We start from the raw sequence: 17,631 nt of genomic DNA, 5'->3' as shown, positions 1-17,631 counted from the left end.
ACATTCTCCTACAGTCAGTCTGGCAAGCGTTTCTACTCGTCCTCTTCTCTTTCCCCGTCGATTGTTGTACCCGAGGCTGTGGCGAGATGCAGAGGAGCCAAGTTTACCCACCCAGCCAATCGGATGTGTAGCTGGCTTGGAGAGTGACGCTGTGAGTCAGCGTGCCATAGTTCATTTTCACGTCAACATTTGTGGTTTGCCATAGCTTGAAGTGTTCAGTGACATTTTGCAAACGGCCACTGCTGAGCACGCTGTTAAAAACTGGTTAACAAACAAATGTCATCTTTTCTTTGTTGCTTTGCCCCTGCAGTCTAATACGATAGGAAGTTGCACAAACCTGCCATGTAGACATCTCATCTTGCCCTGTGTTGTTTCTCCCCCACACTGCAGCCCTCCCCCGCATCTGACAGATTTGAATCACCAAATTCAAAAACGCCGGAGCAAGCAGTTCCCATTGGCCAATGAGTAGCTCTCACTGGGATGTCCGCAAATGACCTGAAGGCAAACTCTCCACCGCCAACACGCTAACACACACCTCAGCTCTGATGTTCTCAGTGTGTGTTTGTTGGCCTGCACATGTATGTTTATGAATGTGAGAGCCTGAGAGAATGAGGAGCAGTAGTAACAGATCTGACAGTGGGCTCACACAGTGCAGATGAAAGGCACACACAGTGCTCTCATCTCAAAGCATGGACAGTGGAGCTGCCAGCAGAAAGAACGAAGTCATCCTGGGAGTCCAGGATTGCTGCCTCTCCTTTAGCCCTCAGCTAGCCAGGAACAGAATGATATGTGACCTTTTTAGGAGGATGGAAAGGCTTCGAATGTTAGTCCTCTTTGGTTTAATCTCAACTTACCTCCATCGATAAAAGCCTCCACGAGCCTGAGGCGTTGGGATGGAGAAGAGAAAAGCTTTTGGTTTGGCATTTGGAGCCTTGAATACAACTGCCGCTCTGTGTGCTTGTATCACGTAGAGCTCTAAAATAACTGCTCCGGAGGGTGGGAGTCACGCTTAGCTGGAGCTTAACTGTCTTCAACGCCCCACCCAACCTCCCCCACCTCCATTGATTTAACATTTATACCAAGCTACAATGGTCCGATAATTCTAACATCTTTACTTTATGACACTCATTTTAAAATGACGAGAGGCAGAGCTCTGGATTCCTCATTTTAAACCTTCAGGAGCATAAATATTTAAACCGTGTCATTTAATTTTAAAATGAATAGAGGTGCAGTGGGTTCTCAGATTAAGTGTGTACGAAGTTTCCTCCTTTGAATGGAAATGTGTCTGAGGGCTTCATTGTTTGTCAGAGTAGGACTCTTTCACATGCATCCACAAGGGGGCACTGCTTGGACACAGTTCATAATGTAACGGACCCACCTCACCACCCACCAACACTTGTATTCCACAACCAAGAGATGGGGGATCATGTCTAATCTTGAGCCTGCAACATTCTCTATTTAACTTTACATTACATTTAGGTGCATCAACTGGAAAGCTTTTCAAACAAGCATCATCAATGTGAGGCGGAGGAGCAAGGCAGCACAGCATGCTTTAATGTGCTGGCACAGGGAGAAAGTTTCACAAGATGGAACGCTAGTAGACACACATGAAGGTGCTGCAGAGGGAGATACAGAAACCCCGGTCAGAGTACACACACACACACACACACACACACACACACACACACACACACACACACACACACACACACACACACACACACACACACACACACACACACACACACACACACACACACACACACACACACACACACACACACACACACACACACACACACACACACACACACACACACACACACACACACACACACACACACACACACACACACACACACACACACACACACAGACACACACACACACACACACACACTCAGACACACACACACACACACACACACACACACACACACACACACACACACACACACACACACACACACACACACACACACACACACACACAGACACACACACACACACACACACACACACACACACACACACACACACACACACACACACACACACACACACACATACACACACACACACACACACACACACACACAGACACACACACACACACAGACACACACACACACACACACACACACACACACACACATACACACTACACACACACACACACACACACACACACACTTTGTATTTCCTTCATCCCTCTGTCAAGTGTCTCAGCAACAAGAACCTCTTCTCACATCCTCTTCAACTGAGTCTAGGAAAAAGCAAAATACAAATATTGTAATAGTTGTGAGTGACCATTTTTGTGTCATGTGAAAATGGAGAAAACATTTGACTGGCTACATCTGACCTCTCAAAAACCAAACAAACCCAAAAGCAGTGAAGTTCACACAGGAGAGCAGTTTGTAAATGTGGGCTCAATAGTTTGTATATATATTGTTATTGTTATATATATTATATATAATGATAACTATTTTTGTGTACAGCGAGAAACATTTTCGTGTTTAGCCTGGCTTCAAACTATGACTCGTCAAATACCGAAGCTTGGTTAGTGACCCTATGCTTCAACCTGTGACGCGCTAGGCTCCTCTCAATTGTCAGTTTTGGATGTCAGTGACAATATATGCCCTTACATGCATATTGTGTTTTCAAAGTAAACTTCTGTCTTCAAAGCAAGTAGGGTTTAGGTAATAAAAGCACTTAGTAAGGTTTAAGAAACTGCCTGACGATTCTATAGTGACTCATCTCCATCCCCAAACCCTCGCCCTCCACAGGTGCAGACGGGCACTGACCGATCTGCGTTATTGGACGAGTTGGGAGTGAGCCTAGGCTGCTGACAGTAGGTTTCTTGGATTTAAAGGTCTGCTTCTTCCACAATCTAAAGTCAGGGACAAATGCAAAACAAGACTTGGGTTAAAGGACAACAAGAACAAAGCCACATAGACCATACTGAGCTGCCTCCCCTGTGTCACAGTTGAAGATGCCAATGTTCCTCAGCTGTTTTGGCATCCTGATGAACAAGGGTCACGTCTCATATGAACAATTCAAAACCTTGATGCAAAACACACATGTTTATCCACATGCAGTCACACCTCATGCTTACAAAAAGTCAGTCCCCTACAGTATGGTGCTCGGAGCCTTCAAGAGCAAGAGGCTATAGTGAAGCAGGACTGCTATTAACAAACACTCATACTCAATACCTGGAGAAGAAGTGTCTTTACACAACATGTCTGGATGTATGGTTGCCGATTTATTTATTTTATTTATTCAAATCCACCTTGTGGTGCAGCAACTAAGAAAGAATTAAGAACCACTTGGGTGCAAATTCTTTGGCTACTTGGAGACCCAAGAACCCTTTAAATACCACAGTCTTTCCTTTTAAGAGAGTCAGACATGGTCTGATTAATCAATAGTCTGAGTGACTAGCCTGTACTCCTTACCTGAGTACTGTGTGGGCTATCTGATGTCGTGATGGATGAGCTAAAACATGCTGCCACATTCATCCGTCTCCCTGAGGTGATGGATGGGAGACCAGGATCTGACAGGGAGGTCAACAGCCACGATCCACTGCACAGCGACCGAAGGGAGAACAAGAAATGGCCATTTCTTATGACAACCCAGATGCTCATGCTTCCTGACACTGTATGCACTTAGCAATGTTCACTGGTCTCTGTGTTGCTTTCAAAGACATGATCACTTGTTTTTTTCCTGTTTCTCACGTTCCTTCTCCCCTCTATGCCTTCATGTTGATCGATCTACCTGTCAAACTTTCGATCTCTTTTTTTTAAGCCACGTTGCTCCAGACTGTTTTTCATACCTTTCACCTTTTTACTTTTTGAAAAGATTTGTGCTTTTCAACTGCGTCCCTCCTTTAACCCTCCTTTTCCCCTTTGTATTGTTTCTGTTATGAATACTCTCATCATTTTCTGTTAGACATGAAAATAATAGGCTAATTCTCACCACTGTGAGCTTTCTTTCAGACTTCATAGCCCCCGTCCTGCTACAAAATTAAATGGCATACTGGCACACACCTCGTCATGTAGAAAAATAGCAGTTATCAAACTGTCACTAGCAAATTGTTTTGACTACAATTCATTGTCCCTGTCAACCTCCACTGGCAGAACTCAAGAACCCTGAAAGTTAAACCGAGGCTGAGAGAGAAGAAGGCCCAAGAGACGAGTTGGATAAACTGCAGGTTCCTGAAGTAAGTGGTGTGAGGTATATGAGGCTGTCGCTTTCTCTTCCTGTTTGAGCCCATACCAAGTCCCTTGGTGTTTCATTGTAAAGGTCATTCCTCCTGCAGCTCCATAATGAAACTGATGCACTGTAATTACACTTACCTGGCAGGTTATTTCATGCAAAACCTTATGTGTCCAATTACATATCATCCAGCTAGAGTGTGTCTAAATCCATCTAAATATACTGTAAATTGTAACCAAAATTCCACTAAATCTGCAAATGAAAAAAAGGTGAATTAATCTGAATTTCCATTCATTGTTTTTGTGTTAATATTAGCATTGTTGCATCAAGATAAACATTTGGATTTACCAACTCTCCTGTCAGTTGTCAAAAAGCACTGCAGCAGAAGACAATATAGGACAATATGATTGGTTAGGACTAAATGACAACTACTCCAACACAGAATCAACACAGAACACGGTTACCATGAGCACAGTGCCAGACTGAATAATACAGTGAAAATGGAATAGAATTTCACTCTTATTACCAAGCTATGGTTACTCTGCATTAATCCACTGGACTAATTTACAAGAGCGTCTTTGCACCAAAAAAATATAAAAAATAAACTGCTGACGGTCTGTTCTCTAGATGTACAAGAGTAATGGAGACATTGTTTCAGGAAGGATTCTTGTTGGATTTTTAAAAAATATATAAATAGGCAATGCAGTGCATTCGATTGACATCCATTGTATTGAGGTTGACACAAAAATATCGGAGTTATGTTTTCTTGTAATTTGGGTTAACCAACTCTTGAAAGTTTCAGCATCTCAAAGCACAGCAATTTAATTTAATTCTTTATGTTTAAAAAGCATTTGGTGCTTGCGCCTTAAGCCGGACTGCTTGATTTCCCCTAATATGGAACAGTATACAGTGATATGCTGTAGAAGTACGGACCAATGGCCTACTTGACACGATACAAGCTACAGAAATGGTTGATAAGAGGCTCTGACAGGCAGGCTTTGATCTGGAGTACTGCTGCTTCTAAATAGAGTCCCAGCCGTCTCTCCTCTTCTTGAAAAAAGGGCCCTAATTGCTCTTCAAGGCTTTCGATAAGAGATGCAAGGGAAGGAAGAGTACTCCTGAACAGATCATCATGTTCTAAATATTGTATCGTTGTTGTGTATAAGAAGATGAGTGCCCTTTTATATTTAATTGGTTTGGGCAGCATAGCCCCTCTCTCTGGCTTACTAAGAGATGCAGGTTTGTGTGAGCAGCCTAAAGTGTGTTGTGTTATCCTGGACAAAAATACCGATCTAATGAGAATCTGGCTTATCAAACTATTTGTGAAGAGTACATTCCAACTGATAAAGGATTTTTGAGGCCAACACATAAAGAAAATCAGATACCAATGAATTGGCTGTCCTAAAATGACTACCCTGTTCGATCCCCATCTCCGGCGGTCCATGTCGATGTGTCCTTGGGCAACACAGTTAACCCCAAATTGCTCCCGCAGGCTGTTCCTGCAGTGTATGCATGTGTGTGAATGTTAATTAGAGTCCAGGTGGGCACCATAGAAGCCCCTCCCATCAGTGTCTGAATGGGTTTGAATGGGTGAATGATGACATGTAGTGTTAAAGCGCTTTGATCGGAATACTAGAAAAGAGTACAAGTACAGTCCATTTACCATTTAAAGAGTTCAGACTAAGATACAGCATTAGTCGGGCATGAAAAAGAAGTAGCCAGTGCTCTCTGTTGGACAAACAATGTGACGGAGACACTATTTCTGAATGACCTCACTTATATCTTTGGCTTTTCTTACAGGGTCTGGTAGTGGTGACGCTAAATGTAGCAACTCAACTATCTAAATCATAGACTGTATTAAAAAGAAAGTCACCGTGACCTTACCCATTGGTTTGTGGACCACAGTTTTGAAGCCTCTAGACTACAACTTAATGTTGAATAAGACACTTTAAGGCAGACAAAATGTTACAATTAACATTCACAAAGTAAAAACAAATCACAGACAACTCCCAGAATGGAGTATGCAGTGGTAGAGACCTGTTTCATGAACTGCCTTGAGACTGAGCTGTATTAAGTTTCATGCTTCCATTGTTTGTTTATGTCCATGTAATCAGAACATCAACAAGTCATGGAACATGCTCAAAGGCATGGCCTCATGTATAATAGATGACAGCTCTTGATGTGCTCACTGATGTGCACATGCACACACACGTTCACAGTCGTCATCCGTAACTGTAAGTGTACAGGTGCATGCAGAGTTGTGGACACACACACACACACACACACACACACACACACACACACACACACACACACACACACACACACACACACACACACACACACACATACATACACATATCTGAGCACATACATATTGCCTTCCAAATGAATATGAAGTTAATGCTCTGAATTTTAAGTACGCATTCATAATTTGTATGTGTGACCTCCTTGAGATGTCTCCTGGCTCAATGAATTTCCTGGAGCTGGTCAGACTTGTGGTAACAGCAGGTTTATTCCACATCTGCATTTATGGAAAAGGACAAAACGGTAGAACGGTCATCTCTTGTGAACAGCGCATGCTCAGTCTAGTGGCAAATCCTCCGTCGCTATGAAGATTACCCATAATGTTTACATTTCTACAAATCTTTAGACTTATTAAATACACTGACACAGTGAGACAATGGCGAAGTGATCGTATAGTGGATTTGAATTCATGTAAATAAAATAAATAAAATAGAACAGAAACTGTCTCTTAAATGTATGAGGAGAAATACAAAATATATCAAAAGAAATATATTAATACAGATTTCTCACACTGGACTGTTACCTTTTTAAAGCATTTTTTATTTTCATAATAACAAATATGTAACTTAGCAAACTAGTAGACTTTAGAAAATACTTTAACTACATGTTCAAAATATTACCACAGTCTGTAGAACACCATACTATAACATACTGCACCTTCAATTATGGAAAAGGACAAAACGGTCATCTCTTGTGGACAACAGCACATGCGCAGTCCAGAAAGACGGCATCATGTTAATGTGAGCCAGCTATGTTGTAGACATTTTTACTGGCAATAAAACACAAAGAAAACGAATGGTTAACTTAATGAAAACATGGCGAAAATATTCTAAGACAAATAATCTACAACCAAATAAAGCCAGCTCAACTTTTATGTACTTTTCAAGCTAGTTAACATTAATTTACCTAGTGGCAAATCCTCCGTCGCTATGAGGATTACCCATAATCCTTTGCTTCTACTACTCAATGCAGGTCCCAATTCACAACAGCAGGTGGCATAGTTGTCCCATTTAGCGGGATTTAATCTGAACCTTTTCAACTATGTTACATATGTACATCTGAAAAATGGAATGTTTTTATTTCTGTCAGAATTTTTGAAATTTGGATATTTATAAACTTCTTTGAATTTTAGATGCCATAACATGAGGGTGTCCTGATGGCTCAGTTGGTTAAGATGGTCAATGGAACACACATTAAAGAGCATACAACCACTCTTGTCAATCACTAAAAAAGATAAATCGATTTCAACCCGTTCTTCTGAAACACATTTCCTAGCACATCAACAGCAATTTCTGCTGCATTCTCATTCTCACAGTCCGGCACACTAGGTATCCCTCTAGCGTTGGTTTTCAACGCGTCGGGACCAGGTTTCAATATCTACTCGTTACACGCATAGTGTCCTTTCAGAAAAACTTTCTGTCTTCTAGGAAGTAAGGTAACGGCAACAAAACCAGTTGGGAGAAGAGCGTGGTTGACGTTAACTTCACTCACGAGCATTCATGTCACCATCAAGTGACAAAAGAGTCATGTGGGTCACTATGACACAAACACCAAACTCCTGGGAAAAAGTCCTGTGACCAATCCACTATCCCTCCCAGCAGCCCCCCGCAGACTCTCATGGAGTTTATACCTCTTCTGGTGCTCTAACCGTCCACTAATGCCCTGTGAGGGTTAACATAAGAGTTCATTGAAAGCCCAGTATATTGCATACAGTCCCTATAGGTGGACCAAAGGTGGGTATTTGAAGAGTTGGGAATCAGAATGGGTTGTCTAAGTTACACAAGGTTCAGATTATGTGACCCATAAGCTTTGGAATGACTGGAACAGTATAGTTTTGGAAAAAATCACTTTGTTTCATTTTAAAAAAGGTGCTGAAATCATAGAATCCGAAATAATTGTTCCAAAGGTTCGACTAATGTGAACGTGAATGTCGGCTTGTTGCGCACATTCATTTACATCTAATGAGAGGAGTCCTAGGAGTAGGACTGCATACGAGACTGGCTGTTTGCTCCACGCAGTAACTTGGAATGGTTTTTAGGATTTATGAGTTTATTATTATTCATAAAACACACACACACACACACACACACACACACACACACACACACACACACACACACACACACACACACACACACACACACACACACACACAAATGTGTGAACACCGATGGATGACATTTAAGCCACTCACCAACATATGGTCTAATGACGAGCTCCATAACTGCGACATGCAGGGCGTTGAATATAAAACATTCACACTTGCTGTTGATGAGGCAGAAAAAATGAGCCAGGAAGCAACTTGGCAATGTGGCAATTTATTAACTAAGACTCCAGGCTATTTGCTGGCACTTTGTCTGTGTTGCAACCAATAATCTGGACAGTCATCCTCAGCTCGCCACATCTGTCTTGCAATTCTAAACTAGATGGCTTCTGCAAACAGACACCGATGTTCTGGAGAGGAAGTACAACCAGCTATCCAGGTAGTACTGACAGTACAGCAGAGCTCCCGCATCTATTTACAGTCATTTTCCCTGTCCCACTCCACCGGAAGACATCATGGTTGTGCGTCTCAGTCTCTGTTAAAGAATGGAAAACTGTTTGGAAAAGGCCTGCTTCAAAGCAGCAGCCTGCAGAAAGGCTTTGTAGTGCCTTGCCCTATAGTAGCAGGCAGCTTTACTATCCTAAATCGAGCACATTAATCTCTCAAGATGCAGTACTCTAATGGGCAGTGGAAGTACACTGATTAATTATTATAAAAGGACTAGTGTTACTACTTCTTATTATCTAGTTTTACCCCTCCTGTGTCATCGTGTTACTGTAGCACAATAGCAGCAGTAAAACACAGCCGTTGCTCTTTTCTGAAGCTGAGCTAGTGCTTTCTGAAGTATGCTTTCTCTTCTTTTTTTCTATTATTAACCCAATGCAACTCAGAGTCAGGGTTTATCATGTCCTTTTCCTTTGTAAGGAATTTCATATCAGTGCTGTAATTTTCTCTGCTGTATTCTCCTGATGTAGTATGAAAAGTCAACATTCTCCTCAGCTTCTTGCCAAACTTTCACTTTGATTTTGCTCACTGTCTTCATATTCATCCTCTTGCACAGTGATATATGCAGACAGTGCAAACTTCACTTTTATCTTCACAAAAACAAAAATAAATCGACTTTATTCCTATGTTGGCCATTAAAGCAATGTCTTGCTATGCCTGGTGAATAACATCTCTTACAACCCGATGCTGCCACAATGAATGCTGTCATGGAGCGCCATTCAGGATTTTCAAACCACCCTGCTGGTTATGGTTTTCGGATTGTGCCTTTACCTCTAACTAGTCACTCAAACTTTCATGAATATTTCCTTTCTTGCTTAAAAATCTGCAACTTGAGCATAAAACGCTGCTCGATAAATCAATCTGAAGCTGTAGCTGGGGCAGTCAACAGAGTTAAAACAATAAAATTCTACTTAAGCATGGCAGTGCAGTTATTGATTTGAATCCAGAGCTCCTCCAATAATCAATCATCTTTCAGTAGCATTAATTCCTGTTTCTTCGTAGCCTGGGGCGGCCACCTATGGCGAACAGAAATGGCTGTTCAACTCTTATTGCTTTGCCAAAGCAGCTGATCAAGAACACATATATCTTTCTTGGGGATGATTAGTCGTCTTAAAATAAGAAGAAAAACACGTGCTACTAACCTTATTCAGTTTGTTGACAAGCTGTTTGCTTGGAATGAACCCGAGAAAATATAGAAATAGATTTTTGCTGCTTATCGGTTCGGTTCCTTATAGATACTCTTATCGGTTCTTTTGGATTATTTTGTGAGAAAAAAAGAAAAAAATGTCATTGTACAACAGGATTACACAATGAAATACAGATTCCCATTTTGCTACACAACAGAGCATAAAAACACACAAAAAAACAATAACTACATCATACAGTATGTGGAGGGCAGAGGATGACTTTACAAGTCTCGGGGCCTGAGGAAAGATGCTGAAGTCTGATAGTATGACAACTGAGACTTCAGTAACTCGTTCCAGATGCCAGCAGGGTGAACAGGTGTTGGCTGAGGTTGGTCCCTGCTGGATCTGGGTCTGTCCACAGTGGACTGGTCTCTGCTGGATCTGGGTCAGTCCACGGTGGACTGGTCTCTGCTGGATCTGGGTCTGTCCACGGTGGACTGGTCTCTGCTGGATCTGGGTCTGTCCATGGTGGACTGGTCCCTGCTGGATCTGGGTCTGTCCATGGTGGACTGGTCTCTGCTGGATCTGGGTCTGTCCATGGTGGACTGGTCTCTGCTGGATCTGGGTCTGTCCATGGTGGACTGGTCTCTGCTGGAGGCCCCGCTGGAGTCTGAGCTGAAGGAGTTTCTGGTGAACCTTCATGATTTCATTTGATTTCACAAGAATCCGACCCGGTGGCTCCGATGATGAGCTTTAAGAATAACTTTATAGAAACAGACGATCTCCTCTCTGATGGTCTGGTTTACTGATGGAGGTCATATAGAGGATCAATATTAAACTGAGATTGATTCATAGTAAGTTAACTTAAAGTATGCAAGTTGTGTGACAAAAGCAAGGTAAAATAAGTGAATGTTGACTTTTGGTTTCACACAGGACATGAGAAGCGGCCTCTTGTGTTTGTTGGACCAGTCCATCCCTCCAGACCTCCGCTCTACACAGTTATATGTGAATTACTGTGCATCACATTTTGTAGGTATAAGAACGACCAGTGAATGAGAACAGCCTGGCTTGGGCTACCTCAGTGTCTGTCAATAACAAGAATAGGGAACCTTTCTACAATTGCTTCGTTCATAAATTCCTCTTGAATGGAATCATTTGATTCTGTGCATGTTATCTTGGACTGGAGTGAACTGAGGCTTGGCACTCCATGATTGGATTAGCAGATCCATGCACAGAGAGCTGTCCAGAAATCTAATTTGATTTGGGAGGGATTGAGGAATGTAATGTGATGTTTCTTATCTAGCTTAGCTCCGGACAGAGGAGAGGTGAAGGAAAAAAAAGGGAAAAAAAGGAAAAAACGAACTAGATCCCCATTTGAAAGCAGTATTGATCTCATACAAAACGACATTAGCCTCTGCGGTTAAAAAAAGCCTTAAAACCACATCTCCAGCTATCCATCATCAAAAAGAATAAGCAAAAAGTTGTCATCTCTGCTTGATTTTAACCCTGGCTTTGACAAGATCAATCTTTGACTAAAGATGAAAAACAAATATGATGAGGCCCGAAACTGCCCCTCCGCTCTTTATGAGCAGCGACACATGGCTGTGACACTGATGTGCAAAAGAAGGTGGAATTGAATCATAAATAAAAAAGGTCACTGAGCAAGGGCACAGGAACACTCGCCGAGTCGGTTTGGGTCTTTCATGAGCATCAGGAACCCAACGACGATGTGTGCTGCCATCCCCAACTGAGGTGTTGCTTGTTAGTCTCGTTCTCTTGTTTATGCGCCAGTTAGCTCACCAACCAGTCAGTTAGTGATTGAAGTAGATATTATGTCAATCATTTAAGTCCCTTTCACTCAAAATAAATATAATTGTGCTGGCAACTTTATATGTTGGTCTCTAGTTTGGATAAGTACACACAAAGTTATTGATGCCCATGTTGTTGTGCCTTCTTAAAATCTCAGCGTAATGCCACTTTTGGGCTTCTGTAATGATGTGTATTTCTCACTGAAATATGTGGGAAGGGTATAACTTCAAAAAATGTGATCAAATACTTCTGGCATTTGATTTGGTAGCTTTGAAGAGGTTGTAAGTGAGCAAGCAGGATTCTCCAGAAACACAGGCATGGACTTGTATAGGACTGTCAACCGAAACCCACAATATTCTTCAGTTCAGAAGGTGAGTGATGAGGGAGAAACGCCCTTGTGTCCTGCGGTTGTGGCGTCAAGCGGAAGACTTTTTAGCGTTTCATGGTGAAGGAGGCGGGATGGCAGCTGGGCAGACCATCAACTAGCCAATGTATGAGCTGGACATCTCCCCCTGTGACTATCCAGGACCTCCAAGATGAGGACTGTTGTAACGAGCACAAGTCAGGCTATGTCCACATTATTACATTTCCATTTTAAAAATCATTTATTTTGCTACATTAACACTGAGCGTCCACACTAGGCCCAGTTTTAAAACAAAAATGCATTAGTGTGCTTGACTCTGCCTCATTCCTGTTGGGAGCACTGGAGTCTCATGATGATGAGGGATGAACATCCTCACGGCCTAAGGGTCTACGCGCAAGAGGCGCTTGCAAGACTTCCTTCGCTGTGGCATTTCCATTGGCAACAGTCAGGTGGGAGTGGCATCACTGACCACTCCCACCAGTGTGTCGCTCAGTTGGCTGTGGCACAAAAAACATCCCGCTGCTGTCCACTGCTGTCTCCAGCTAAGCCCAGCGCTCTCTCCCAGGAGGTAGCTATGGACATCAGCAAGGCTACTAAGCCCACTAAGCACGGTCAGAGGCCCGCCACTGCACACATTAACAATGCAGCAGACACATTCCAGTCACGAAAGAATGATCAACCACCTCCCAACTATTAGGGAGAGTTAGTGGGGATACTCCAGCATGACCTGTGTTCTGGAATGCCCGGTTCAAATCCAGCCTGTGGCCCTCCTCCCATCTTTCACCACCCTTCTCAATTTGTTTGTGTCTAATTAAGGCAAATTTGCACAAAAAGTAATATCACAAAAAAAATGCATGACATTTGTTTGTCATTATTATGCATTTTAGGCTTTTCGCATTGTCATGACAGGAAAATTGTTTATGTTTAAGCAAGACCACACACACATGATGTTTTCTCAGATTCTTACTCCCATCGTTGCTCTAAAAAAAGACTTTAACAATCAGACTATTATGTCAGCTTTCATCCATGGCATCTGATGACAATATGAACTGTGCTTGGACCATGAAAGACTGCATAAATAAGGCAGAAAATGTATTTGTATGTCTAATAACGGACAAAAATTTGATAAGCATATTAGGAGATCCAGTTTTGAAAAGCAGGGCAAGCGTCAGTAAAGCCAGAGAGCTATGGGAGACATAGTCAGTCAACTCATTCACACTCTAACCCACTATACAGAGAGAAGGACACAGCAGCCTAGTGCAGGTCATTTATATTGTGCAGCCAAGCTCATTAACTCAGAGCTTAATGTTTGTTTGTTTGTTTGAGCTTGTTCCATTTGATCCCCATTAAAACGCTGTTTCAATCCAATTGGACCTTTCCAAGCTGCCAATGGGGGCTGCCAATATTAATGCACTGCACCGACTATTAGGGAAAACAGAAGTATGACTGCAAGAGGCTTTCATGTCACAAAATGCCATATCACGGGAAGAGTTCTGATACAGTATATTTCAAAGTCATTTTTGATTTCCTTTCTGGTTTCATCATCTTTTTATAACATGTCTTTGATAGTTTGAAGAGAAGGCTGGATTTCTCTCTGAGAGCGTCCTCAACTGACAAGCACAGTGACCTTGTCCCTTTTTTTTCACAGCTTTTTGACCAGGGGCTGTAATTATTTAATGAGTCCCAGTGTACCCTGGCCTGACCCCACCTCACGCCTTTCCACTCCATGTGCGGCAATATATTCACTTGGATCTTTACTTGTTCCTTTGGTCCATTCACAGAGACAGACAGACAGAGAGAAAGACTTTCTGCCCTCTTTCCTGTCAAGGAGAAACAGTAGCAATAACAAGCCAAAAATCTTGTCCACCTTTTGGTCCATATCAGTTTGTCATTGCCAGTATTGAGGCTGTGAAGGGGTTTTTGCTATACAACAATTATGAAATAGCTTGAGTGAAAAGACGTTTTCATTATTGCTCTGCTGTATCATCTGAGGACTTGTATTTATCAGCATTTGGTCTACAGCAGCCCTGTGAAACTGTTCTTAGGCACAGCAGTGCTTTGAGCTCATTGAAATGTCAGCATACTAACATGCTTACAATGACAATATTAACATTTACATGTTAAGATGGTAAAATGTTTAGCATGTTGACTGTCTTAATCCCCCATTTTTACTGCATGAACTTTCCCCAGGACCTATGAACCTTTTGAGGAACTCATTGTGTTTTGAGAACAGGAACCATGATAAAATTAAAGTTGAAGAAAAGCTACGCTGTCGGCTCATTAAAAAAAAGGCAGCTGAAATAGATTGTGAGATTGAGAGGGCAAGCGGTTGAAAGAGAGACAAGCGCGGTGGTTCTGTGAATGAGAGAAGAAAAAAAAGAACACATTTCTGAAAAGTTTCACGCCGGTTAGCTGTAAAGCACAAATAAATAACCATCACTAAACATTGATTTTCCTGATGTACTACTTTGTTTAATTTTCCGCCTCCGATTTCATTCATTACCACCAATGTGCATCAGTTAATGCTACGCAGCAGTAAATGTCTTCGCAGTGAGACAAAATGCAAGGCTTATTGTTTTTTTTGTTTTTTTGTTTGAGCTTGGGTGTAGGATAAGGACAGAGAGGTCTCCTCACAGCTTTCTATATTTCAAGTACTTTAGGGAGTTTTTAATGGCTAGGAACATTGGGAGGGGGGCTGACAAGAATTCAGTGGAGATGGTTGATATCTTGAAAGCATAGATGTACTTGGTGGTGTCCCAGTATAGTCAACCAATCATCGATTCCATCTAGGTAGCCAAACTGACTGACAATCTAAGAAATGTGGTTATGAAACAAAGGATCATTCCATTCTGACTATATGGGGGAGTCGAATGTTTGATTTTACATAGAACTGCTTGATATATATTCTGTTTTGGTTTAGATATCAACCTAGTAACGGTTCTGTTAATAGACATTTGAAAATGACTCATGTGCTTAGTGTGCATTCAGAAATGAGATTGAGCACCGGAGCAGCATGTTGGCTGAAGCCTCAGAAGGCTACTGTTTCTATAACTAATAACTAGTTTAATAATCAGAGCACTCATATAAGAACATAGCACTATCAGAATGCTAGATATATATTTATATATCTTCCACAGTCATTCCATCTGTAATGAAGCTAATTCCACAGAGAAAGCTGTGCAGTAATAAAAGAAAGCTTGACTTGTAAAGCTCCATTTCAGTTCTATGGACACGCGCACGCACGCGCACGCGCACGCACACGCACACACACACACACACACACACACACACACACACACAGACACAGACACAGTTTACACACAACAAACAGCGCTGCCGTGAAACAACAATAGTTTCAACAATAGCCAATAGTTTGTGTTTTAACAATTTTCCTATATAGATGAGCAAAAAAACCAAAATCATGACAATGGCATTCAATGATCATTCGACAATGGGCAAGACTTGACCAATCAGATTTGAATATGTAAATATATAGTTTGGGATACCCCTAGATGTATTTCAAGAACTGGATATCTGTCTCCAAGATTGGCTTCCAGTCACTTGAGGGAAAATTGCTTTCAGAGTGAATAAGCCAAAGAAGTTCAAGGTTTTCCTTTTTCTCTCGAAATGAGCACATGCACTTCCTTTTGTGGTCATAGGCGATGTTCTGGGTGCAGCACCGCCTCTTGTATCCATTTCTCTTAATACATCCATACTTGAAAAAAGGTCCACTGACACAAATCTCATTGGAATGTAAAATGTATCACTAACAGTAAAAATGATAATTTAAAAACATGACAGCAATCAAACGAGCAAGAAAGAGCCAACTGAGCCATTGAATGATCGTACTGCTCTGCCTGCAGATAACGGCGTCTCTTGACTTTCTCATAAACGTACTAGTGACCGAAGTAACCAAAAACACAAAGTTCTGAAGTGCATCCCTCCAGGATGACCTAGAGAATACATCACCCAGGTCCAGTTCGTGTATCCAAATTTGCTCAAAGACAGCAGTGACTTGAAGTCCTTGGAGAAGAAATCTTGAGGGTTTATGTAATAACTCCTTAGCTGCTTACACACTGCAGTCTTGGCTCCGGGCCTGCTACCAGTAAATCTCTGAGCATACTTTCTTCTTTCATGCTGTTCAGGATGTTGTTCTGAGAGGGGCGACCCAACACAAGATGAAATGATAAGTTTAGCGTTAGATAAGCCGCCAGACGTGTGAAACACAATGGATTCATGATACGCCGAATGGCACGATCTTGCTTGATATATTAAGCTTTTTGTTGTGTTGTTCACAAACAGCAGATATCATAAGGTGAGTCAGCAGCCAAAAAATATTATGTCCATTTCAGATTCACATGATACTGGAATGTGCATAAAAATAAACATGACTATAAAGTGACTATATATTTATCTCAGAGGTTCTTATATAATATATAAATCAAATCTGGAGCCTCTGTTGGAAACATAGTTCTCTCTGTAATAATGCACGAGTCGATATAGTATTAACTGGTTTCGATGAAGAGCAATAGTCATTCATATTCATTATGACAGAAAAAAATAATCTTCTTTTCTAGAAGAATACTGTCTATGCAATGACGGCACTCTGATCCTGGTGTTATTGAGATACTATAATGGACAACTAATCCAATATTGATAACAGCATTTAAAACTCTTTCGACATATTTGAAGTATAATCTACTTTCTAAAAAAGACTTTATGGACTGATACAAAAATAATCCTTCATCACCGCCGACCCACTGGAAGTGTGTGCTGGTGTCTGTATATACAGACCCTCTCTTCCCTTTTTATTTCGCAGTGTTTGGGACGTTTCTGGGTGTCAGCACAGAGCCTCAGGGCCCCGTGAGTAGGTGTAACCCCCAGCCAACGAGCAATACCCAGGCACAGGCTTGACATCCATGGGCACAAGGCCCACTTTAGCCCTGTCACAATCAAAGCGACCATATTTGATGAAACTGGTTGTTACATTGCTGTGTGTTTTATGAGCATATGCTCTGGTGCTCACCCTGCTCCTCTCTGTCTGCTCTGCTGTGTGCAGAGTGAGCCGAGCGGGTATAGCCTGCCCTACCCGCCTGCATTCATTCGAAATCCAGCAACCAAGCTTCAGCTAAGAGTTGCTTCTTCAATTAATTAATGAGATCTGGCCTTAATTCTTAAAGTGAAATCAAGGTCTGTTATGTTATTATCACAGAAAAGGTGCTGCAACAATATTTTGAGACTCTATTTGAGATGCTTGATCTCGA

The sequence above is a fragment of the Anoplopoma fimbria genome, chromosome 9 (assembly GCF_027596085.1).
Source record: "Anoplopoma fimbria isolate UVic2021 breed Golden Eagle Sablefish chromosome 9, Afim_UVic_2022, whole genome shotgun sequence".
NCBI classification, from domain to species: domain Eukaryota; kingdom Metazoa; phylum Chordata; class Actinopteri; order Perciformes; family Anoplopomatidae; genus Anoplopoma; species Anoplopoma fimbria.
This window is presented reverse-complemented; position numbering follows the sequence as displayed.